The 24120-nt window shown below is 30.9% G+C and overlaps 1 protein-coding gene across 9 annotated transcripts in view; it reads right to left on the bottom strand.

The window, feature by feature from the left end:
- LOC148603182 (uncharacterized) overlaps positions 1–24120 on the bottom strand; it is a 72875-nt gene that overhangs the window by 33535 nt on the left and 15220 nt on the right. Inside the window, exons 1-2 of one of the 9 annotated variants that reach the window (XM_088552086.1) lie at positions 20476–20555; positions 6105–6269 (exon numbers count right to left, since the gene is read on the bottom strand). The exons of 1 other annotated variant lie outside the window; for it this stretch is intronic. The gene's annotated coding sequence lies outside the window, so the exon portion shown is untranslated. Of the gene's footprint in view, positions 1–5861; positions 5897–6104; positions 6270–8859; positions 8981–20475; positions 20556–24120 lie in introns of those variants that run through there. 7 more of the 9 variants (XM_088552090.1, XM_088552084.1, XM_088552089.1 and 4 more) reach the window with 7 other exon arrangements.

The following is a 24120-nucleotide window of genomic DNA, read 5'->3' as shown; positions in this document are numbered from 1 at the left end:
AAAATGTAAAATGCAAATAAAATATATTTTTAAGTTACATTCTTGACTAGCGGTGGATAATCCACGTCACTTTTATACATTCATGCACATATTATTTTTATCAAACAATTAAAAAAAATTAACAAGATCATGTTGACAGCTGTACGACTTCAAATATCCTTATTGATAAGGATTTCATAATAATACAATGAAAAAGTATATGCCTTTAAGTTCCGTAAAATTTTTACATGTAAAAACACCATAAAATATAATCTGAATTTCTTTGAGGACATACAATGTTAGGTAGTTCTGTAAAATCTTTTCCAAAATATTTTGTACTATGTCACATTTTAATTGGAACGAGCTAAATATTTCTATTTTAGTAAATCAATCATTAAACTCGAGAACAACAATATTGTTTGTATTATCTGACATTAACTTGATCAAGTATTACTTCTATACCTCAGAAAAAGAAACTATATAAATCCCCTCAACTGTACATAAAAATCCCTTTACACGTTTAAAGCATTCGCATCCAGTATTTAAATCCTTCTAAATGCTTATATATCTCCACTTTTCAGGATCAAGGATGACAGAATATTTGAACTTTTGATAAACAATATTTATTTACTGCGTTAGTAATTAATAGCTATAAAACTACACATTTAAAAGAATCAAGACCGGAAAGAAAAAGAAAAAAATTCCGTTGTCCGATCGGCTTTAAAAGTCAAGACTTCCATAGACCATTTAATGATCGAATGAGTGCGCTTGTACGTATTTTTCAGAATACAAAACCAGGAAAGAATTAAAAAAACTACCGAAGTGCACTGTGGTATCAGAAGAACAGTCTAATCGCATATATAGAAGCACAATCGTCATCAAACATTTATCAATCTCTTTTAATAAATATCAAAACAAACTATGTGCTCTGAAATTAAATAACATATAGAAAAATCCACTCAGTCTACATAAGTTTGTTGACACAAAAGTCGTTCGATAACATGAACGAATTAGATGCATTTTGTTTGTGTATAAAGAACTCTTTAAGCAAAACAAATGCATTGACATGAAATCGAGTGCATAAAATATTTATGATAACTTTAAATGGAGAAAAAATGGATTTGTTCACCACGTTTTCAGAGGACAAAGACCTATGAGTTCTTTATTTTCTTTTTAGACGATCAGAGATCACATTTGGATGTCAATGAACTTCAATAGTGATGTGTATCCGACACATGATGGAGGTCATTGTTATCGCCCGATGTTGGGAACTGAATTAATAGACGGACCTATCTTTTAACTGATTCTATATGAACTGCTAAGAGAAACACAAAACAAAATAACGCATATAGTAATTGCATCAAATACATCAGCGTATAACTTACATCAAAAACATTATTTTACTACAAGGTATACCAAATTACAAGAAGCTAAATATTTCGTCTTCAAACATTGTCTGTAACTGTTCTACATACCTGTACAAAATAAATCAGGATCGAATGCATAGGTTTTTGAATGGAATTGTGCGTTAATTACCTGGATGTTTTCGGCATTCGTATGCAGTGAAAGGTTGATTTTACCCTTGGAACATGAGAAATGTCCTGAAATATCTGGGAGAGGGTTAATTTCGGATCCCTTTGCTGGTTCATGTAAGTGTATATACCAGAGACTATTTTAAAACTACTGTATTTACAAATCAAACAACAAGAAGTGAAATCAAACTCATTGATAGGTAAAATTGTAAGGATTCCAATGCAATAACAAAAGTGACTCCAATTTGCTTTACAGTTTTTTAAACAATAATCCAGCTATCCAATATGTCAACGTCTAAGAACAAAATAAAACCAGCATCTTATCTTATTCACTACAAAACAACGTCGTATTAGTTCATTCAGCATGTTTATCGTTTTCAAGTCAATGACTCGAAAGAATTAGTGGGATTTCGATTCCTCTTCAGAACAAAATCCTTCATGCTATTTCAAGTTTTTAATTATGCAGTAAAATGTAACCACTTCCGCATTATTGTAATATTTCATGGGCGACATCTGCTTTTTACTCAAATGCAATATTCAGTAGGTTTCAAAAGGTTGCAAATTCATCAAGTAATTTTAGATTAACTGTGAAGATCATATCATACTTTATTAAGTACCAGTCCATATGAAATTTTGACACTGCCAATGGTAATGTGCATGATTCATGGTGAAGAAAACACCATCAAACAAACTATGCTTTTTCAGTCTACATATGCATTATTAATAAATAAAGATGATCATTTCTGCATTCAGATCTGCACTTTGTAGAAAATCATACATTCATCTCCCACTAATATCAACAAAATGAAACCAAATCAAGAACAACTCTTGCAAATGGCCAATTTCATGTACAATCTTTATCATGTTTATCCAAAAAGAACAATAACCAAATGAAAAAAAACCTAAGACTGGTTACGTGATTAGTAACTGATCAGTAGATGGCTGTATTGACGTCGTTATCAACCAAAAAGTACGTATGGTTTGACGGAAGACCAGATGCAAAGAAATAGTATAACCTTATCCGCTCTTCAGCAAACATTTCAAAAACAAAACCAAATACAATATTTTATTCAATATTTGACTAACCCGGGGGTAAACAAAGATATTACCTGATACTTGATGTCCTATTATAAAACAAGGAAACCACTTCTTTCAACATAAAACATGTTTAGGTCAGTGGATCATGTCTTTTAGTTTTTGGATTAATGACGTTTTAACCTTCATCACGTTCCTTCCAAATATGACTGACAATATATGACACTTCTTTGTGTAACAAAGGTGAATGTCCCCATGACAAGGATTTTAAGAACAAAAAAAATCTAACTTAACAGTAACAAAAAACATAAGCAAAGACAATGTTATTCCATGTTGTGGCTTTTGACGTTGTCATATTTCACAGCTGTAGAAAAACATGCATCTTGTAAATAAAAGTGAATTCTCTACCATATAAGCGTTCAAGTCTGGATGAATAAAAATCTCTTCTTCGAAATCATTTTTCAATTGGAAACTCATGCATACACTTTGGCGTGTCAAAGGGCCAAAAAGAAATTATGTTTCTTAAACTTTTAACGTTTAGGATAGAAGGTTTTGAAATGCACAATGTCATCAAACATCTTATTTGTTCTAAAATAAGGTAATCATTTTCCTAAAATTTACCATTTACAATTATTAACATACTGACATGTGATTTTAAACATTGCATTGGAAAATTATTCTCACAACATCTTTGTCAAGCTATTCTTATAATACAAATTTGGAGCTAAAATTTAAGTTCGCACACTCTGAGACAATACATACAAATGTTACGTAATTGATAGACCGGATCGTAGGCCGTCGCTATGAAAAACAGTCAATGACCCATCTTCCATATGGCAAAAAAAACTGTTTTAATTTAATACCAGTATTCTCAAAGAGAATTTATATCAATTACTTTCCTTTAAATGCATGAACACTCATACATAATTTACGACGTTTTGAAATAACGTTACAAGAACAATGCATACAGATTTGTCTGTTTTCAATGTCTGGTCATTGTCCCTGGATTGCATTCATTTGATTTTTGCCAGAATCTTGGTTCCCTTGACAACTCTTTGAATAAATGAAACCCGCTCCAAAAATATCGCACAAGCAAAGTTCATCGATAGGGCGTGGCTTTAATATACAAAAAAATGACAAGATTGGTATTCTAGTACATATGAAGAGAGAATAGAACGATGCATAAACAGTATGGAATTCTGGGAATCATATTGTCCATGACGTCCCTGAATGGTCGTATTTTACGAGTATGCTGCCACGGCGCAACGTTGTTTACGAGGACGGCAGTTGAATTTCTGAATTGCTCCTTTAATTTAAAAGAGTAATCTAGGGAACCATGGTTTTAACGGTAATCAAAAGAATGTAATCCAGGGACAAAGACCAGACATGGAAAACAGAAATACACAACAAAGAACACAAAGTAACTAAAATCATGCATACAAAGTAACAAAAGCAAATGATCAACTTGTACTCCACCAAAAGCTGGGAGCATGGACCAGATGCACCGGTAAGATAAGCGTCCTCTGCTTTGCTTTTCTAAAAACAAACGTGTACAAAGAATCCGAATAAATATTATTACTAATCCTCTGAATAAAGTTAAATGATATAAACGGTCCAGTAGTCACCCGTAAAAGGATATTTAACAGTACTTTGGTTAAACAAAACTTAACATTTAAATTGTACTATATAGTTCAAACAAATCTTAAGTCCATCTACTTCCTCTGTCTTTAAACTAGTTCAATGTAAATACAATATTTTGCATGTACTCTATATAGTTTTAATTTAACTTTAAGATTAAATTTTGATCTTTTTAAACAATGACAAAGTACTCTTATTCGAAAGTTATGTTGATATTCTATATGTTGAGCAGAATTAAGTGTTCTTTAACAATATATAATGTCTCAGTAATATAAGCAAAAATTTGTTTAGTAAGCATTTCATGTGGTTCGGTCAATTTTAAAATGCCCTTTGATGTTTATAAAATGTATATGGATATGAGGTTTATTATATTTTTATTGCAAAGAAATTAACACAACCTTGTCATTTTTATACGTTTATGCTTCTTACTTGTCGATGTAGTTTTTAATAACTTACTGGAATTCACTGGAATTCAAAACAATTGATATAAAACAGTAATTGGAAAAGTGATTATGGCTGAACAATCTCGAATTCAGACCTTTTGTATTGTTTTCGTCCTTTTAAATAAAGATTTTACATTATAAGACTAATCGTATATAGATTATAGAAATACAGATTTGCTGCGTTATGTTTGATAAAATATAATATTAAAGTGTAGACTATAATATTATGATCGACTCCTTTCCTAACCATCTGATTCGCGAGTAGCTATAATAATAAATTTATTTATATCTTGTGACATTCACAAACTCTCAAATACAAAACCGTTAACATCATCATTGGAAAAAAGGATTAAAAAATATTATTGAAATAAAGAATCGATTCCTGAATGACAAATGTTTTTGATAAACAATTGAATGATATTTGCAAAGAAAAACATTTCCCAAAATAACAAACCAAAAAATGCGATCTATTACTTACAAAATGGAAGCTGATAAAGTTAGAAAATTAAGAAACAACGTCCCAGTACTGTTATCAATTGTAAAAATGAGTTATATATCATCAGGTAAAAACAAATACTTGTTGTAAATCCTGATACCAGGACACAAAACTCAATCGTCGCAAAAACGTGAAAATAATACTTCATATATTTACCGGGAAAATTGTTGATTAGTATAGCCTTACCGTTCCAATAAAAAAAAACCCATGTACTTAATCACTTATCATTCATTCAAGATATATCAACTTACATGGATGTGACAATAGGAGTGTAATTATGTTAGTTAAAATAGTACTATTAGTTATTTTTTAGAGTAAGGTTTGTAAGAATCAAGCACGACGGGAAAAATCAGTTACATGCATATCAAAAACATACCAATCTGACAATAAAAATTTACTGACGGATGCTTTATCTATTTGAAAACACCATATTTGATCAGTGCATCACTGGATTTGCTTCGAGATTTTTCGATTGAATGTTAGAAAAGAAAATTGAGGATTTTAACACAGTCATCTGCCTTTTAAATGTTCACCTAAGTGCATTTTAATGAAATTATAACTCAATTTACCAAAGTGATATGGAAAATTTTGTCTTTTTCCTTGATTCTGATGGTGCAAATAGTCAAATGGTGTTTTTTATACCATGCTTCATACATTGCCTAATTCTTACATAGATAAATAATACGTTCCTTAGTAGTGCTCGATTTTATCTTTGGTGATGCATTAAAGTTAACTTACTTTCTTTTCTTAACACTTTACGCTTCAAATAAATCCTTTAAACAGCATTACGGAAAAATCCATTTATATCGGGTTTGTGCCTATAGATAGTTAACTGCATAAATTTAAAACAGATATACTCCATTATTTAAAATCCCATTAAATTCACATAAAATAATACTTCTAGCTGTCACCTTTGTATTTAAGCAATTAGCTTTGACACGCTGATTACCCAAAGTATGTTATACCTAGGTCAGAACGTACCTTACAAAATACATTCATAGCTTACATTATACATCCACTAATTACCTCTTTGTGAAGAGGGATTACAATGCTGTTAAATGTGGCTATGTATATCACTTCTTTAGATCGAAACTTCCTGGTTGTGTTTCTAGGTCAAAACACTGTATACCGCATGTGGATAGACACCTTTAATTTAAGAAAAAGATAAATGATTTTACAAAAATCGAAAAAAAGGAACATTTTGTTTCAGATTTAAGTTATATGTATAATTAAATATTGTTTCCACCCCCAGTTGAAGACATGCATTGGTAGCATCTTATTTCATTTTTATGTAAAGGTAATATATATTGAGAACAAGAAACAAATATATCATTAAGGAAATCGGAGATAGTCAAAATGAACATCATATAGAAAACAGATATGAAAAAGATTAACAAAATTTTACATGTTCAACCCTCAAAAAATGGTTGGAACAGAAACACGTGGATAATGTGTTTAGGACCACCAAAAAAAAAAAAAAACCAACAAAAAACAAAAAACAAAAACAAAAACATATGAGAAACTAATGATTAATGCTAATACATTAGTACATTACATTATAAATAAACATCACACGGTAATTATATAATCAACATTAGTTTGTAACTATGAAAAGATTATGGCTGTTGTATGATTTTTGAAAGTATGCGATGTCTTGTGTTTCATATGCACAAACATATTTCCAGACTATTTCTTAACATGTTGCTATATATTTTAAATCATATAAAAATATATGGTTCAATTCTTCTTTTTAGTTGACGTTACAACATAATAACAAGCTATTGTACTATATATAGAATAAGAATGCGCTAATTTTAAAGGGACAGGTTAATAATTCGATACCAGGAAAATGCATTCATGAGAAATGCACAATAATAATTTGAACTTGTGTAAGTGTTAACATTGTTTTGTGCTAATTGATTCCACGTATAGACCGTAGATTCATCGTAATCGATCTATGTCAAATTAAAAAAAGCCCGCACAATGAAGTATTTGGGACGTAAGACGATATAATAATTTAAATATCAGACTAAAAAGATTTTGTATTTTACAACGATGGAGTATTTCCTTACCGGCTATCAATGATTTCATTTATAATTAGTCATTCATGAATATTTAAGAAATACAATCTTCTGCATTTAATTAAAAATCATTTCGCTTTCACTTTCCAAAAGAGGTGTTTGAGGTTGATGACTCCTTATTCAAGATCATGTGGATTTGTTTTCATATTTATGTTAGCGGTACTATTATCAATAATTGCTAAATACTGAATGGATTCATACGATATTATGCGAAAGGAAAATTATGAGCAAACATATAAATAAAAATACTGACAAACAATCCGAAAATACTGCGCTTTGTGTAGCATTTTGATTTTATTTTGATGTACCATTTTGCGCTGGGTGTATTACCGGTATTATGAACAAAATGTAATAAGGTAAAATACTCGTGACTTTTAACTTCTAGTTATTTTAAGTTTACGCATCGACATGATATACAATTTAGATAAATACCTTTGAAAATGCCCCACCTTTGTGTATTATCTATCATTTCAGTAACTAAAAACCTAGTTCGTGGGTTGAAAAGATATTCGATATCTGATTCAATAAAGGTTATTTTAGGATCTTATCCAGGTTGTCTGTTCAATCTGCTTAAAAGGGTATAAATTATTAACAATCACAAAATATAGAGCTATAAACTAAGTATGAAATTATCAATATGTGAAACATTAAGTAACGAGGCCATGTTTTAATTTTTTTTCTAAAAGTCATTTCTAGTGTTAGAGTTTCGTAATATTTCCTTCCTATATATTTTGAATACAACTCGTATTGATTTGACATAATAACTTGGTTGTTAAATTTTACAAATGTTGACAAAGCAAACTATGAGACAAATCGGACTGCAAATGTATTAATTTCTGCGGTTTTCTAATTTTCGATATTTTCGTAGTGGACAGAAAACCGCAAAATTGCACCTGCTAGATCGCTTTTTAATACTATATGACGATTAAGATTTATGAAACTGCGAAAATTAGCAACCGCGAAAATTAATATGTATACAGTATTTAATTTTGTTTACAAAGCCGAGAGGCAGACAAGGGTATAAATATCATTATTTTTGCTCATTTACTTTTGTTACTTTGTATTATTTTAATTACTTTATGTTCTTTGTTGTGTTTGTCTGTTTACCATGTCTGGTCTTTGTCCCTGAATTACGTTCGTCTGATTTTTCGGCGAGAATCTTTATTCCCTTGATTATTCTTTTACAATGACCTTGGTTCCTTATTTTAATCACGGTCTCCATGCTCATAGTTGTGTATATCAATAAGTATGTCAATACCCTTTAACAGAAATAGTACTGGAAAAGTTCTAAGTAAAAGCACACTGTATTCTATCTATGTTGATTATTAACGTCCCTATTGAAGTAAAATTTATGACAAACTGTAGTAAAGCAGTTCTAAATCATGTTATGTAGAACATTTAAAAATATTCCAGATTCAATATACACTTGGAGACGAAGAGTTTCTCCTTTTATAACAAGAATCTATTTAAAGGAGGTCAATTAGAAGGTCATAGCTGATGATTGTGCATCCTATAACAAAATAGGAAAAAGGACACTGTTCTTCGATGAAGCGACATTATAAAAAAGCGTTTATCCAAGGAAATAAGCTAAGATAATTACAAATCCCAAATAATCATTGATTCCCATGACCCATTTTGGAAGCCAAGTACTGTACCTTATTTTCAGGACATTTGTTATAATACTGGAAATAATATATCCATTCCTTTAACTAAAACCATATGCTGCTGGTTTTCCCCAAGTTGCACTTGTGTACATTATAAACGTTCGATCTATTTATAGAAACAGGGACTTTAACATTAAAATTCCTTATTAAAGTTTGTGATTCAGATAAAATAAAAATAGAATTTGAATTTTCAATAGACACGTATTTTCTGACTTGATGAAGGTATATTGAAAAGGCATATTTTTCACAAAATGAAAACTAAATAGGTGGAAAACCGGATATTACAAATATTTATAGTATCTGTATCAGGTCGCTTCGTTCAAAATATATATTTTAAAAAATATATGTACTGTCTTAAAACAAAATAAATAACCACACATTAATTTTAACTCCTAACAATAAGAAAAAACAATATTAAGATAAGAACAAGAACAAAAATAAACTTCAATGCCACTTATAAAAATGTAATGGATAACTACGAAGAATTTGTTAAACATTTTTAAAAGCAGGACGTTCCAAAGGTCAAAGACAAAAACGTTTTTACTCAATTATCTAATTAGTTACACTACAAAGCAATCGCATTTGAGGCATTTGAACATTCGCCAAAAAAAGATGTACAGAAATGTGTTTTAGACGATTCCAATACTGAATTCTGATAAACTGTCGCCATCTAGCTTTTGTGTCTACGATAACACTATAAAATATTTCTTGTATATCGGGAAATAGAGAATATCTTTACTGCTAAACACATTACAGGTGTAAAGAATTGAAAGGCAGTGAAAATTACGAAGGATACAAATGCATATTTTATGAAAAAGGTTGTTTGTTGTTTAACATTTATTAGATGATTCATTTCAAATACGAAAATTTACAAAATTTATGTTTTAAGAACTCACGTTTTTATTCCCAACTTTTCAAGAATCCAATCTTGCTAGTTTTCACTGATACTTCAGGGATCTCACCTCTCTCTTTTTTAAATGAATTATGAATAACAGGCTATTTCCTGACATATCGAAAAGTACATGCATAGCCAGGACTAAAGAGAATAACAAGTTCATAATTGCCTGCATTAAGAGAAGATATGTTTGATTGAAAAACAAATTCATGTAAGACAGAGGAAGAAACTATACACGTAATTAATTATGGAGTGCATATGTATAGTTTGTAAAGTAAATTAAGAGGGTATCCATAGAAGACCCAAGCAGTGGCATATGTCATATTTTATTTTCAAAACAAAGCACATCAAATAAAGATTACAATTCGTGTTATGTTTTCTAAAAAGTAACAAAAATAAATGTTTGCTTGCAATACACAGCAGTGATGAGAATAAAGTAAGTTAACTCTTTGGTTTGCTCATAGGTTGATTTGTGAGAAAAACTTTGGACATATCTTCTGTGTCTTTTGAATACACAAAACCCCTTTCTCTCTCTCTGACATTGTCATAAGATTAACATTAAATTTGACCAAAATAAAACAAGGTGGGTAAGCCTGGTTTCAACATATATAGTCTCTGAAATTCATATCAGGTTGAGCACTGGTTCTTTAGAAACATGTTTATATGTCATTGTTCTTAATGGGTCTGTTTTATCCTCAAGTGATCTCAAAATACTCATCAATTACATACTATTACATATAACAGACTATTACTAAAGACGCTATTTTAATAATAAAGCATATCATCCACTAAACCTTGTCGACGGAAACATTAAGGAAAATCAAGCCTGATTTGATAAACAAAATAAAAATGTAAAAGGGCGAATAAAGCGTCCGATAAATGTACTTGCAATTAAAAAATATTGGTTTGAAATAAAAATATACTACAGTTAAGATAGACCATACCTATATCACGACGAATTATTTTCTGTCATCTTGTAAAATCATTGTGAGAAAAAAGCTTTTTTGAAAACTACTAGAAAGAAGTTCCGTGATCCAATATATGCTTATTCTAGGTCATTTTAAAGGAAACTGAGGACAAACTATCTTCTTAAAGTATTAAGTATGATCTACCTTAAAAAGAAAACAAGGAAACCAAGATTCTTGCGAAAATCAAAAGAATGTAATACTGGGACAAAGACCAGACATGGAAAACAGACATACACAACAAAGAACATCAAATAACCAAAATAATACTTACAAAGTAACATAAGTAAATGAGCAACCAGGACTACACTAAAAACTGCGAGCATGGACCAGGTGTGTAAGCGTCCTCTGCTAAAATCCATATTACATTGCATGCAGAAAATTACATATGCATCTACATTTCTATATTCTACACCAGGAAGTTTTGGAATATTCAATATATCATGAATGTTTTGAGAGATATTTAAAAGTAAATGAAAATTTATTTAAGATGTATGTTGAATTTAAAAGGTAACAATGAAAGAGGGTTTTTTTTTACTTTAAGTCTCTATAGTCTTTCAACAAATAAACACGCATTGATAATTAATCTGATGAATTTGCATGAAAAAGTACAGACTACAATGTCACCATATGCCGAGGAATGTAACTCTTGTAGTGACTGATTGTTTTTTTTTATATTAATAATATTTAATAAATGTTGACATGATGTGATCACGTGATCATGACCATAACTTTTATCCTGTGAACAAAAAGAATTTAGAATATCCTTAGGAATTAAATATCATGATTTGACATGATTATGAAAAAATGAAAAAAAACACGAAGTCTTCATGAATGATGTTTGTATATGAAATGGTGGCAGGTAGTCACGTATTTCAATATTGAATATTGAAAGTCATTGAATCGTTGTTATTTGAAAGAGATGTCTTTTTCTTAAAATCGTAGAATTAAATCTAAAGAGGCATCGATAAACAAGCAATAGCTGCGACTCTTAGTCCATCTCATATTTGGGTTCAAAAACGAAAGTGCAATGATACTGTAAGCCGTGGTGAACTAATTAAAGTTTTTAAATTTTTTTTTTGTTTTTTTTTGTTTTTGTTTTTGAAGTATTATAATAAAAATGAACTATATAAAATATTGTCCTACCTTGACCAGTGCGAACTGCTTTTTTACAAACAGCTTCAAAGACTAAATATTGGATTTTCAGACTTGATTTAAAATTGATCTCAGCATTAATTTGTTGTCTGGGTCAATATCAAATATTTTTGCTGATTGTCCTGATCACTTGGAAAAAGCATTTCAAAATCAAAGGCGGGTTAAAACAGGTTTTATAGCGCCCTAAACATCCTTCTTCCATTACGGTTAATTATTTCTGGTATATTTCAACATAAAATGGGTAGCACATTTAAGATTGCCACCGGTCAAAATCTGTATAATCAAAGTTAATCAAAAGATTACAGAAGATATGAATAATAATATAAAAATCCATCATCTGTTTTCTGTTTGTCAGAAACAGAATTTTTTTCAATTTAGACATGGATTTGGAAAATATTTTTAGGCAGCATATGCGACGTATTTTCTTAAACTGAGTCCAAAAGCATGTCGTTAAGACAACGGTGGCAAGAAGTAAGAATAGTCGATTCTAGTTCTGACATACCTTAACTGAGATAATATTAACACCATATGCATGTCAAGCTCGTATATTACCTGCACAAGATCGAAAGGCATACATCACATTCCAAAAGCTATTGTTTAAATCGATAAACTTATCGGTCTGAGTTTATCGATCGTGAACTATAGTTTGCGCATAATCGACAAGTTTAAACGGCTGCTAACTTAAGTTTTCGCAGGATAAAGACTTTTAATCGAATATTTGTTACCTTTGCGTAACCTGAAGGAAATTATCCAGTTGAAGTTAAGTGAAGTTTAGAATACAGGAAATATCTGATAGGATGTTCCTGCCTTTTAATTGTAAATTTTAAAGAAATGCCTTTAAATACCCCTAACTCGATCCGAAGATTGAAAGAATAACGAAATGTTTAGTCTTTGGAAAAAAGGTACCAGTACTGACATAATGTCGTATATTTGGATCTTAGGAAGTGTCTCAATTTGGCAAAGAGAAATAACAAATGTTTTGTTTTGAGGATCTATATGTAAAATAACTCCATCCATTGACATTTCTTCCGAAATTTTAAGTTACCGAACAATAGCCATACAGCGTCGTAAAGTTAGTCTAGATATAAGTCGAATGATTCATACTTGCTGGTGGCCAATGTATAATTACAATCAAACCTGTCCTACCTACACTGCTTAGCGACCACCTTCTTTCAGCAATAATCTGTCTTAAACTATATCATAAAACATATCCTTCTGTAATGCATTCTATGTAATGTTTACCTGTTTATAAAGACCATTTGTCCTGTGTGACCATGATATACTCTCCTTAAAGGTTCATTTGAGACGATGTTACATGTAGAAGTAAATACTAAAATCGCATCGACTTTGCTATGCACTTGCGGAATTAGATTACATGAAAAAACTATAATATTGACAAAAGTTCAACCACCCAATGGGTCTCTACATAATATATTCATTCTTTTTTTAGAATATAGGTGAAGCATTGATTATGTTATTCGATTTCGCGAACTTCACATTTACATCAGTACAAACGCTTTATGGTCGTCATCACGAATGGTGTATTCATCTGAACCATAAGAAGTGATTAGTTCACCGTGTCAAAGTTTTCATTTCCTCTTTCGTTTACCCTGGGCTCGACTTTTTATGAACAATAGAGCGGGTGCTTCTAGAAAAGAAGAGAACGCTTACCCTAATGGTGCACCTGGTCCATGCTCCCAGTTTTTAGTGGAGTCCGCATTATTCATTTACTTTAGTTACTTTGTATGTACTATTTTGGTTATTTTATGTTCTTGTTGTGTATGTGTGTTTTCCATGTTTGGTCTTTGTCCCTGGCTTACATTCTTTTGATTTCAGCTAGAATCTTGGTTCCCTTAATAACTCTTAAACAAGCTTTTATACTTTATATGACATTAGACAGACAGATTTTTCTGTATATATTAAAGTTGTCAAAACTACCACTTTTTCTGAATGTTTTATTTGTTTAAACAATTCTTAGAGGAAATATGCCTCTATTTAATGTATATTTAAACGAGTTTATTTCTCTGCATTTAGTACATCCTATACAAAGGAAAAATGATAAAAATACACCTATTCATATCAGTATTCGTTTGGTTGATTTAGTTTTCTTTTTTTTGTCCTATAAATTGATGTTCTATCTATCATGATTTTTGGCAAATTATTGATGGATAGCATTTCTCAGAAAGTAATCATAAGAATGTTTACCATTTTTAAAAGCTTTTTTTTTATTCTGAAGACAAATCGATTTCGAGCATGTACCAAAAGAATCGCATAACCATTGGAATGTTTGCAAAATGTAAAGTTTCACGAATCTGTAATAGTCAATACTGAATACAAAATACCAATCAAATATATTACGAATTTTGATATACTTCCCACATGTTTACAGGAATAATCTCTCTGAAGCAACATTAGAATCACATATATAAGAAGATCTAAATCAAAACATTAACTGTATAGACGAATTACTCAAAAACAAAACTATCGAAATAGGTGGCTAAATACATCACCAAGAGATACTAACATGTGCAATACAAAGAATGAAGCCTGAGTGTTTTAAGTATTTTGAAATTTGTAATACTGCAAAGTTTGAGAAATATTATATATAAATCATATATATATATATATATTGGGGTCAGCAAATCCGATTACTGGGATGGCGAATACGGGGGCCTTTAGTCCACCAGTAGTGGCAACAACCCAGTGGTTATTAAAAATACCAATCATATATAATCAAATTTCGATATGCTGTACAGGATATACTGTTAACCATGCATCTTTATATTAAGTAAGCACTAGAAACCACGGTGAGCAATGCTGTTTTCAATCAGTGTTGCACATGCCATCCATGTGAATTTTCTTTACATTCAAGGGAGCAAATTTTTCATCCAAGAAAGATACGTATAAATCAGATGTCGTTATCGGATCCTCAGCGCGACTTTTATATCTACTAATCAGCTAAATATTTGAAAGAATTTGCATTAACCAGTTTAGCTATATAGAAATGGTTAGGTATTTACATGTCTTCAAAGCTATATTTATCCAAAATTATAAAATTCGCGTAACTTTCCAGCACTGAATAATGAATCAAACAGTTTGAAGTATAATATATCAAATATGCTACCAGTAAATTACGTAATGTTCCCATGGAACAGATACATATCTAGAGCACTTAATTCCTCCGAAATATTAATTGATCACACGAGAACAATGAAAGCTTACGATACTAGTACGATATTTGATTAATGAATAAATATATCAATAAAAGTAATAATAATACATTTGTCAATGTAAATAATTGATTAAAAAAAAACATACAAACAAACAAACAACAAAAATAACAAAAACAAAAAGAAATGTGGATATAAATATCTCAGGAATTAGTTAGTTTTTTAAAGAAATCAAACATAACTAGAACCAATTTTATTCATTCCTGTCTAAATTCTTATAAAAAGAAAATAGGCATTGTCTCATTTGAACATGTATGTATATATGTATGTATGTATGCAGCACAAGGAAACACATAGCGATGAATAAAAAGTACAAGCGACCCCACAGAAAAAAAAAACAAACAAACAAATGTAAAAAAAGACAAAGCAATACAAAACGATTATAAAACTAATTTCATTGGGTGTTAATTTGAACTTACAAGAAATAGTTTATGTATAAATACTTAGGAATAAAATACCTCTATCCCATTGAAGCTTATAAGTTTCTGCTATACCCGACAACATCCGCCGCTAATATTTAACTATTTACATTTTGTACTGATGACCTTGTTAATGAGTGTTATCAATTTTAAATGAAAAAGCTGAATATAAAGTAGGGCTTAGTCTCGGCTATTTTTTTAGAGATTACTTAGACTATATTCAAATAAATTCTTAACAAAACATCGATTCTGAACGTATTTCTTTTAGCTATTCACCACTAATGAAGCTTATACGTCCCGTTACACAAGTCTGAATTTTTATATCAGGCTAATTTAAACTAAGATTAATCCATTTTCTACTGCCTTATTTGTACTTGACATAAACAACTGCATTATGTAGAAACAACAAGGGAATGTGCAAATATCATATTACACACAATAGTAGTTTGATTTAGCATTCGTGTGTAATTACTTTCATGCATAAATCAAATGTACATCTGAACTGAATGCACTAACAGCTGCCGCGCAAAATGTCATTTTGTAAAAGGAATTAAAAATCATAATATCAAATATCAAGAATAGCAATATTTGTCTCATACACGCAGTGCTGCAGGATCATTCCATTAAATATACATACATCAATGAACAATACTCCACAGCTTTTGATGTGGATTCATCTTTTGAGTAAATTTGATGCATGCAAAACATGTAAACGTTCATTAGTGTTTCATCCTATGGAAAAATCTAACTACTTTGCATATAAGTCTATAAGAACCTATGATAAAACCCTTCCTAGACATTGTCAAAGTCAGTACGTGGCATATAGTTAATGCGTTTCGTTTACTTTTAGAAGGAACTTCAAGAACAATATATATTTTTTCAATAATCCTTTTCAGAAATAATTGCAATAAGAATGCACCATGTGCTCTATCCATTGTTTTCGAAAGTACTTTCTAATACATCAAATCTACAGAAACTTCCTGTTGTAATTTATCGATATCAAAGGAAAAGTTGAATTTCACCGCTCCAAAAGTACAATGTTTAAAATGTTCATTATCGAATCTAGTAATAAATCTAAACAGTTGCTACCAGACGACAGCGTATCTAAAATATAACCATACATGTGTATTGAAAGCATAGTTTTTTTTTATATACGCAATACAACGTGTTGCCCTTACACGTGCTGTACGAGCAGCTTAAAGCGCATTCATCATATGTAAAATGGAGTAAATTGTATGTACCAAATACACATTTACTGACAAGACATCCACACAACTAACATGTAAACCTAATGCCAAAGGAGACAGATGCCGACACAAACATTCAGATCAGGTAAAGTTTAAAGACGTAGACCGAGGGTAAGGGACATAACTCTTGAAATCAGTGTTATGTTTGTAGCATATTCAATTTCATGAAAGCATATGAAGCTTTCATTTGAAACAGAATAAAATCAGTCCAAGTTACTTTGACACTTTAATTTGAAGGAAAATGTAAGTAAAAGTGCATTGATGGTCTTTCAAATGCTCAAAGAAAGGATGAATTCTATTTCTAGATACACACTTACATGTAAACTTCGTCCATGAGATGTCTTATTACCACAAATTATCAATTATCAAATTACCAAACAGCGTCGCACGTTCGGAACACTCTCCCAGAAAATGCAAGATTCTTTCAAAGTCAGGAAAAAGTAAATTATTTTTTATGATATCATAGTACTATGGTCAAATGACGTTTAGTTTGGATAATGTCCGGAAATTTCAGACATTCTGCAGCCGTGCGGTGAACGAACGTCTGCCACTGTATGGGGCTTGAACCAATATTCTGGTCCAAAGAAAACTTCCAAACAGGCTCTAGATTATTTTTACTATATACAATTAAAAAGGACATGATGTTAACCCTTTTAACTATCTGTGACTAGAGAAAATTTAAAACATTTTCGGATTAATTCATAACGATTAGTTCAAGCTTCATATAAAGAAAAAATGAACGCTGCATTATTTAAAAGATATGATACATTATGTAAAAAATTACAATAAAAGACTTTTTCTGACATTTCATTTCTTCATACTTTTACATACTTTGTTAGCTTAATACCTTAAATACTATAAAAATGCATACTGGAGAAGTTTCTATGTATTCTATTATTTCCACATTAAATCATTCTTACTGGGTGGCAAAAAGTAATTTTGAACAAGTCTTTAATGTAGGCATCAGGAGTTATTTTACTCAAGTTCAAAAGTCCTACATTCGCTCATAACTCGCGATCATACTATACAACTTATGGACAAAAACAATCTATGATTTTATTTCTTTATTTAGTGAATTCGTTCCAAACCGAGAAGTGATTGGAGAGTTTTTGATATACAGATTATGAATTGAACACCTTACAAGAGAACGTATACTATACCAACTACATATTTTAACCCATAAATCGTTCGTGCTGATTAACTAGTATCCCTTCATATCAGTTTTTGAACCTATGTTAACCGAACATCTACCTGAACCGATCACAAGGGGTTCAGTTTTAGACAGGTTTCATTGTATTTTCAAAAGAAACGAATCACAAATGATCTACCTCAAACATGAAAAGAAATAAGCTTGCAGTACTGTATGAAAGCCTTCGTCTTAGCAAACGTTTGTACGCGCTTTTCTTTTATTTACATATACTTCCATTTTTTGGTTGTCGTAGTCTTAACTAATACCATATTCTTTGTCAGTCTTAAAAATTACCTCATTCCTTATCTGACTTAACCATTATTCTCTACCATGTCTTATCCATTACCCCATTCTTTATCATTTTTAACCATTACCCCATTCTTTATCAGTCTTAACCATTACCCAATTCTTTATCATTACTTAACCATTACTCCATTACTTATCAGTTTTAACCATTACCCCATTTCTTATCAGTCTTAACCATTACCCAATTCTTTATCATGTCTTAACCATTACCCCATTACTTATCAGACTTAACCATTATCCCATTCTTTACCATTTATTAACCATTACCCCATTATTCATCAGTCTTAACCATTACCCCATTCCGTATCAGTCTTAACCATTACACCATTCTTTACCATGTCTTAACCATTACCCCATTACTTATCAGACTTTACCATTATCCCATTCTTTATTATTTCTTAACCATTACTTCATTATTGCCTTAACCACATCCCATTCTTTATCAGGTTCGATGTACATAAAATTGTTGACATGAACTTAAATATTGTAAATTAAAAAAAAAAATTCGTAGATGAGTGTAATATTTCATTATCATTAAAAACATCCTTGCTTGGAACTAAAAGATGGTCTAAATAACCAATGATTCAATAAAAATCAGTTCATACTGCCTGGTCGTCATCAATACTGGAAAAGATCAAAACATAGTACTGAGAAAAAATAAACAACTGACGAATAACTGATCAACATTGTGAACCATGAAGTAAACACCTAATGATATCCAGAACGCCATTTTTTTAAATAGTGTTATCTATATACTATATCCTCGAAATTTAAACCCAAACAAATACATTTTACGATTTATTGCTATTATGTTGATATCCATTTCTTAATGACGTATATTACCATAAAGGTTAAAATAGCACTCCAGCTAAGAATCATGCTAAATGATTCACGGGTAAAAAAGCCTACATATTTTTATTTTTTTATATTTTGTTTAAATTGCCCTTATAAACAGAAATTAACATTCGGTTTTTCATATAACACATTTTCTAAGGAGATAAAAATTATATACATGTAGAATGCACTGTAGATTTCAAAATTGAGGGAAATAACTCTGTAAATGACACTAAAATACAATAGAATCTATTGGATTTTTAATGTTGATTATCTCCTAAGAGCAGAGATTATAATGAATATTTACACATTTCATAATACCCATAAAACAACTTATTTTAAAAAATAAAAATATGTAGACTTTTGGGGGTGTATCACATTTTGCATGATTCTTACAAAGACAGCTACTTAACATTTCAAAGGTATAGTATTAATTCAAAGGAACAGGTTGACGTCAACATCCTCAATAACAATGTTTTATCAATCATGTAGAATACATACAATGTTAAGTAATTTTATACTTCCTTTTTGGGTTAATGCAAATTAAAAAAAAAAACCAAATTATGTCATTGCAATTAGTATGGGCCGTTATGATACGCAATGACATTGCAATCTGGGAAGGCAAAGGTTTAAAATAACAGAAAACAACATCGTTAAATGCGCTGGCCAGGATGTCTTTGAATCTAGCAGCGGCGGATCCAATGGGTGCAGCGGCCAAGCACCCCTGCTTTTTCATTGGAAAATTTGAAATTTTCATGTATAAAATGGGCAAAAAGGTAAATAATGTCCAAGCATTCCCCTTTTCTGAGGAACCCCGGCTGGCACCCCTCTTTCTTTCAAATTGTCTGGATCCGCCATTGTCTTGTTTGATACAGACCGTTAGCAAAGTGTATCAACATTTATAATATTAAATATTATGAATAAAAGTTTGTAGACTAAAAGAGAAAAAGATTTTCTGCATAAGGGAAAAGATACAGAATCAATGTCAATGGATGCAGACATTCAGACTGGGAATTCAATTGTGTGCTTAAAATTAACTTTATTTCGCGTAAATATCAATCTCATGAGTAAAGATTTTGTGTTTGCGCATTTTTTCTTACTAGTTTTTGCAGTAGGAGAAATTCCTGAAAGCAAATAATTCGTATCTGTCGCGTTTCTTTAATCAAAACATTCGTTTTAATCTATATTTCATCTTATATGTAGCAACTGCAACAAATGGTCAATATCAGTATTGATATATCATTATTCCATGTCATTTTGTATAACTCTAACTCTCTATATAAATTTTAAATAGAGAATTAAATACATGTTTACACTTAATATCTTAATATTACACAATATCATAAATCTGCATGTATCTGACCTACCTGTCTTGGTGCAAATCTTCGAATGAAGTAAAGGAAGTATTTATCTACAAAATGGGACATTTAACTAATTCCAGGTATATCTCTTTGATTAAAGGAACGCATACCATATATAGACTTAAAGAACCTGGAAAAACGGCAAATTTCCTAAAACCTAACAAAACGGAAATATTATATCACAGATGTTGACTGCACCAGCAGTTATATTTTTTTCTTTCAGCTAAATATTGCGCCTATACAGATAAACTGTTTGCAGCCTTGATATTACGTAAAACACGACCACTTGATTCTCAGGGGGACCTGTAAGTTTTTGGAAATGATTATTCTGGCCCAGAAAAAGTTGAAAATAAAAATATTCTTGTCTACACCTAGGCCTCCTAGTTAATAAATTAATTAAATTTTCTGAACTCAGTCCAGATACTTCATACAGCTGAATGGAAAAAATACCCCCGATTTGATTGAAAATATATTTTCCGGCCCGAAATATTTCAAAAATAAATATTCGGACCCCATTAAATTTGACAGCCTACTACTTCATTGCGTAATAGTCGTCCACTAGAGTAGTTATAGAGTAAGATAGTAACCCTTATAACAAACTCTGGAATAAAGTCACATTTAAGCAAATTATTACCGAAATTCAAATTTGCTTAACGACTGCCAATAAAATAATAAGTCTTGAAAATCGTACTTTGAAAGCGATATTTGTTAAGCAAGTAGTTTACATGTATTAAATAATGCACACCATTAAACGAATCAAATATTGTTTCCCTGAAAATTGACTTTGAGTAAAGGTGTGACTGTTGTGATGGTAACAAAACAAACGAAAAAAAATTTAAAACAAAATAATATGCATCTGATATTGCTTACATGGGATAATGTCTGATTAAATGTTTCTATGAATTCCTATCAAGTACACATGAGATTCAAGCGATGAATTTCTTTTATTCTCAGCTGAAACATATCAGTGAATGAGTGCTTGTTCCTGAAAATAATTATCTCTCACACCAGGAAGTGTCTCATTTATTACGTAATACACAGAGAGTATCAGGTTGGTCGATCACAATAAGCATCACAATAAGCCGTTATATTACATAATAAAATGCGTGATTATAATTAATTAGCAGCCTGTAAATAATGAATGTATCAAAAAAGAAACACCCCCCCCCCACACAAAAAAAACAAAACAAACAAACAAATAAAATGGCACAACCACACATGCATGCACCCAAGTAGTTCTAACGGGAAACCAAGTTAATATTTTTATACCTGAAGCAATTTATATCTAAATAGCATGGACCGATTTACTCTATAAGAATGTCCGGTATCATTGATAAAAGGAATTTCCAAACATAACTCACCTGCACGTCTCACTTCTTGTGGGTGATCTGACTTAATCACAGCTTGATAAATTTTACGGCGATTAAAGCATGTTGAATTGAATCAGTCCCTTGCTATGAGGTAGGTTTACGCGCGCAACTTATTGTCCTTCAAAATCGATAACATTCGAACCAGGAAATAAAGTTTCTTGTAGACTATAAAGCAATAAAAGTACAAATCATCAATCATCATTTGTCTGAACAGCCTTCAAGTTTCAAATATGGACGAAGAAAATTAAACTACATTTAAGCTAAGTTTTAACATGCATCAGCCTATTTGATTTGCACTATTATGGACGCAAGTGTCGTCTTTTGAGGACGGATCGATCGATCAATTTATCAATTGAAATATAAAAGTCGAGCATTCTTGCATTAAGTAAATTGCTATCAAATGTCAAAATTGTCACGACCGAAATGTTCAATTTCATGTGCAAAATATACCACATGATCGAAAAACCTGTAAGATAACAGCATCATGCAAACTGCAATTTTTATTTCATATACAAAGTGCTCGAAAGCTTTATCAGCATAGTGTCCCTTAATTACAGACCCCAGTAGTTTGCCGTCATTACGCCATAGACAAAATGAAAAAAATACAGACCTCTAGAGTTCGTACGCAGTCAAAATAGAACGACGGATGTCGTTTGAAAATTGCAAAGAACAGTTACAAAAAAAAAGAAAAAAACAAGCTTTTTTTTATTTTTTTATCATGATAAATAGGACAGATAAAACACAAAATAAAACCACTGTAACAGTTATGAATGAGAGTTTTTTTACTGGCCTACAATAAAACATAAGATTAGGCGGCTTTCAAATTAGGAAAGACAAAGTCAATTTATTCAAATATAATATAGTTATCATACATTGTTGCAGCTGACAACATATATTTTAACATGGTTAATGTAATTAAAAATTGATTTTGAAACCAATATTTGGAAATGCGTATAATTATACGGGGTTCAATCAAGAATGAAAACACTGAAATTTACGCCGTTAGTCATTCAAATTTGACGTTACTACAAATAGCGTTAGACTATTTTATTATTTTGTGATGGTTTCCTGTACACCTCGTATGTTAAATTGTGATGGCAATAACAAAGACTACTTGATAGAGCTGTAATAAACAAGTATGTGCAGATCTTTGGGACAGATAAAATCGATAATTTTAAGCTTTTAAAGTACCCTGAATTGGATATGACATCCAGTAAAATATTATTTAAGGAGGTAGCCCTAGGATAAGGGACATAACTCTTGAAATCTGTGATATGCTTGTATCATATTCAATTTCTCCAACGCCTATCAAGCTTTCATTTGAAACAGAATTAAATCAGTCCAAGTTATTTTGATGCTTACATGAAATTGATGTAAAATGCTGAATACAAACATTCAAATGACTTGTATGAGTTGTGTTTCTTACTTTAGGTCTACCTCCTTAAAAGGTGCATGTCTCGGGGTTTAAGGTAATATAATGTTCACAGTATTATCGCCAATAAAAAGCAGCTTTCTGTGGATTTGTGATACACCCCAAAAACAGGCTACATATTTTTGGGATAATCCACATTGAAAATCCAATAGATTCTATTGTATTTGAGGGTCATATACAGTTATCTCCCTTAATTTTGAAATCTACAGTGCATTCTATATGAAAAACCACATGTTAATTTCTGTTTACTATGACATTTCAAACAAAATATCAAAAATAAAAATATGTAGGCTTTTCACCCATGAATCACATTTTGCATGATCCTTAGCTGGAGTGCTACTTAATAATTATCCCTTGGGAAGAAAATAGTACAGTGTATATAGAATTCATGTAAAAATTACGTAATAACTTTGTGTTGGTCTGACTTAATTGTATTTAATCAATTACTATGACTGTTTCTGTTCTTTAATCATGCCAAGGCGTTTATGTGATGTCATGCAAACTTACAATAAAGATGTTAAAAAGGCAAATGTCAGGAACATTATCAATGAAATATATATAGCAGTCAGAAAACCGATAACCAACATACGAGCCACACATGAATTTTAATCAGACATGAAAGTTGGGCATGCAAACAAAACAATTAACCTAACAATATAAAGAATCTGGGGTCAAACATAAAATTACGGTACTTACACCTACAATAAATTCGGTTTGTCGCCCGTTTCGCTGATACGGTAAATTTATCGTGGAACAGGCAGACTCGGGGTGCGGAAAATTTTGTCCCGTTTCTGTTTTTGTTTTTTTTTCACTGTGGTATGGTTGTTTTTTTTTCACTGTGGTATGGTT

Source organism: Perna viridis, chromosome 11 (genome assembly GCF_037379345.1).
Source record: "Perna viridis isolate PV_CMFRI_1.1 ecotype Kerala chromosome 11, ASM3737934v1, whole genome shotgun sequence".
Lineage (NCBI taxonomy): Eukaryota > Metazoa > Mollusca > Bivalvia > Mytilida > Mytilidae > Perna > Perna viridis.
This window is presented reverse-complemented; position numbering and strand designations above follow the sequence as displayed.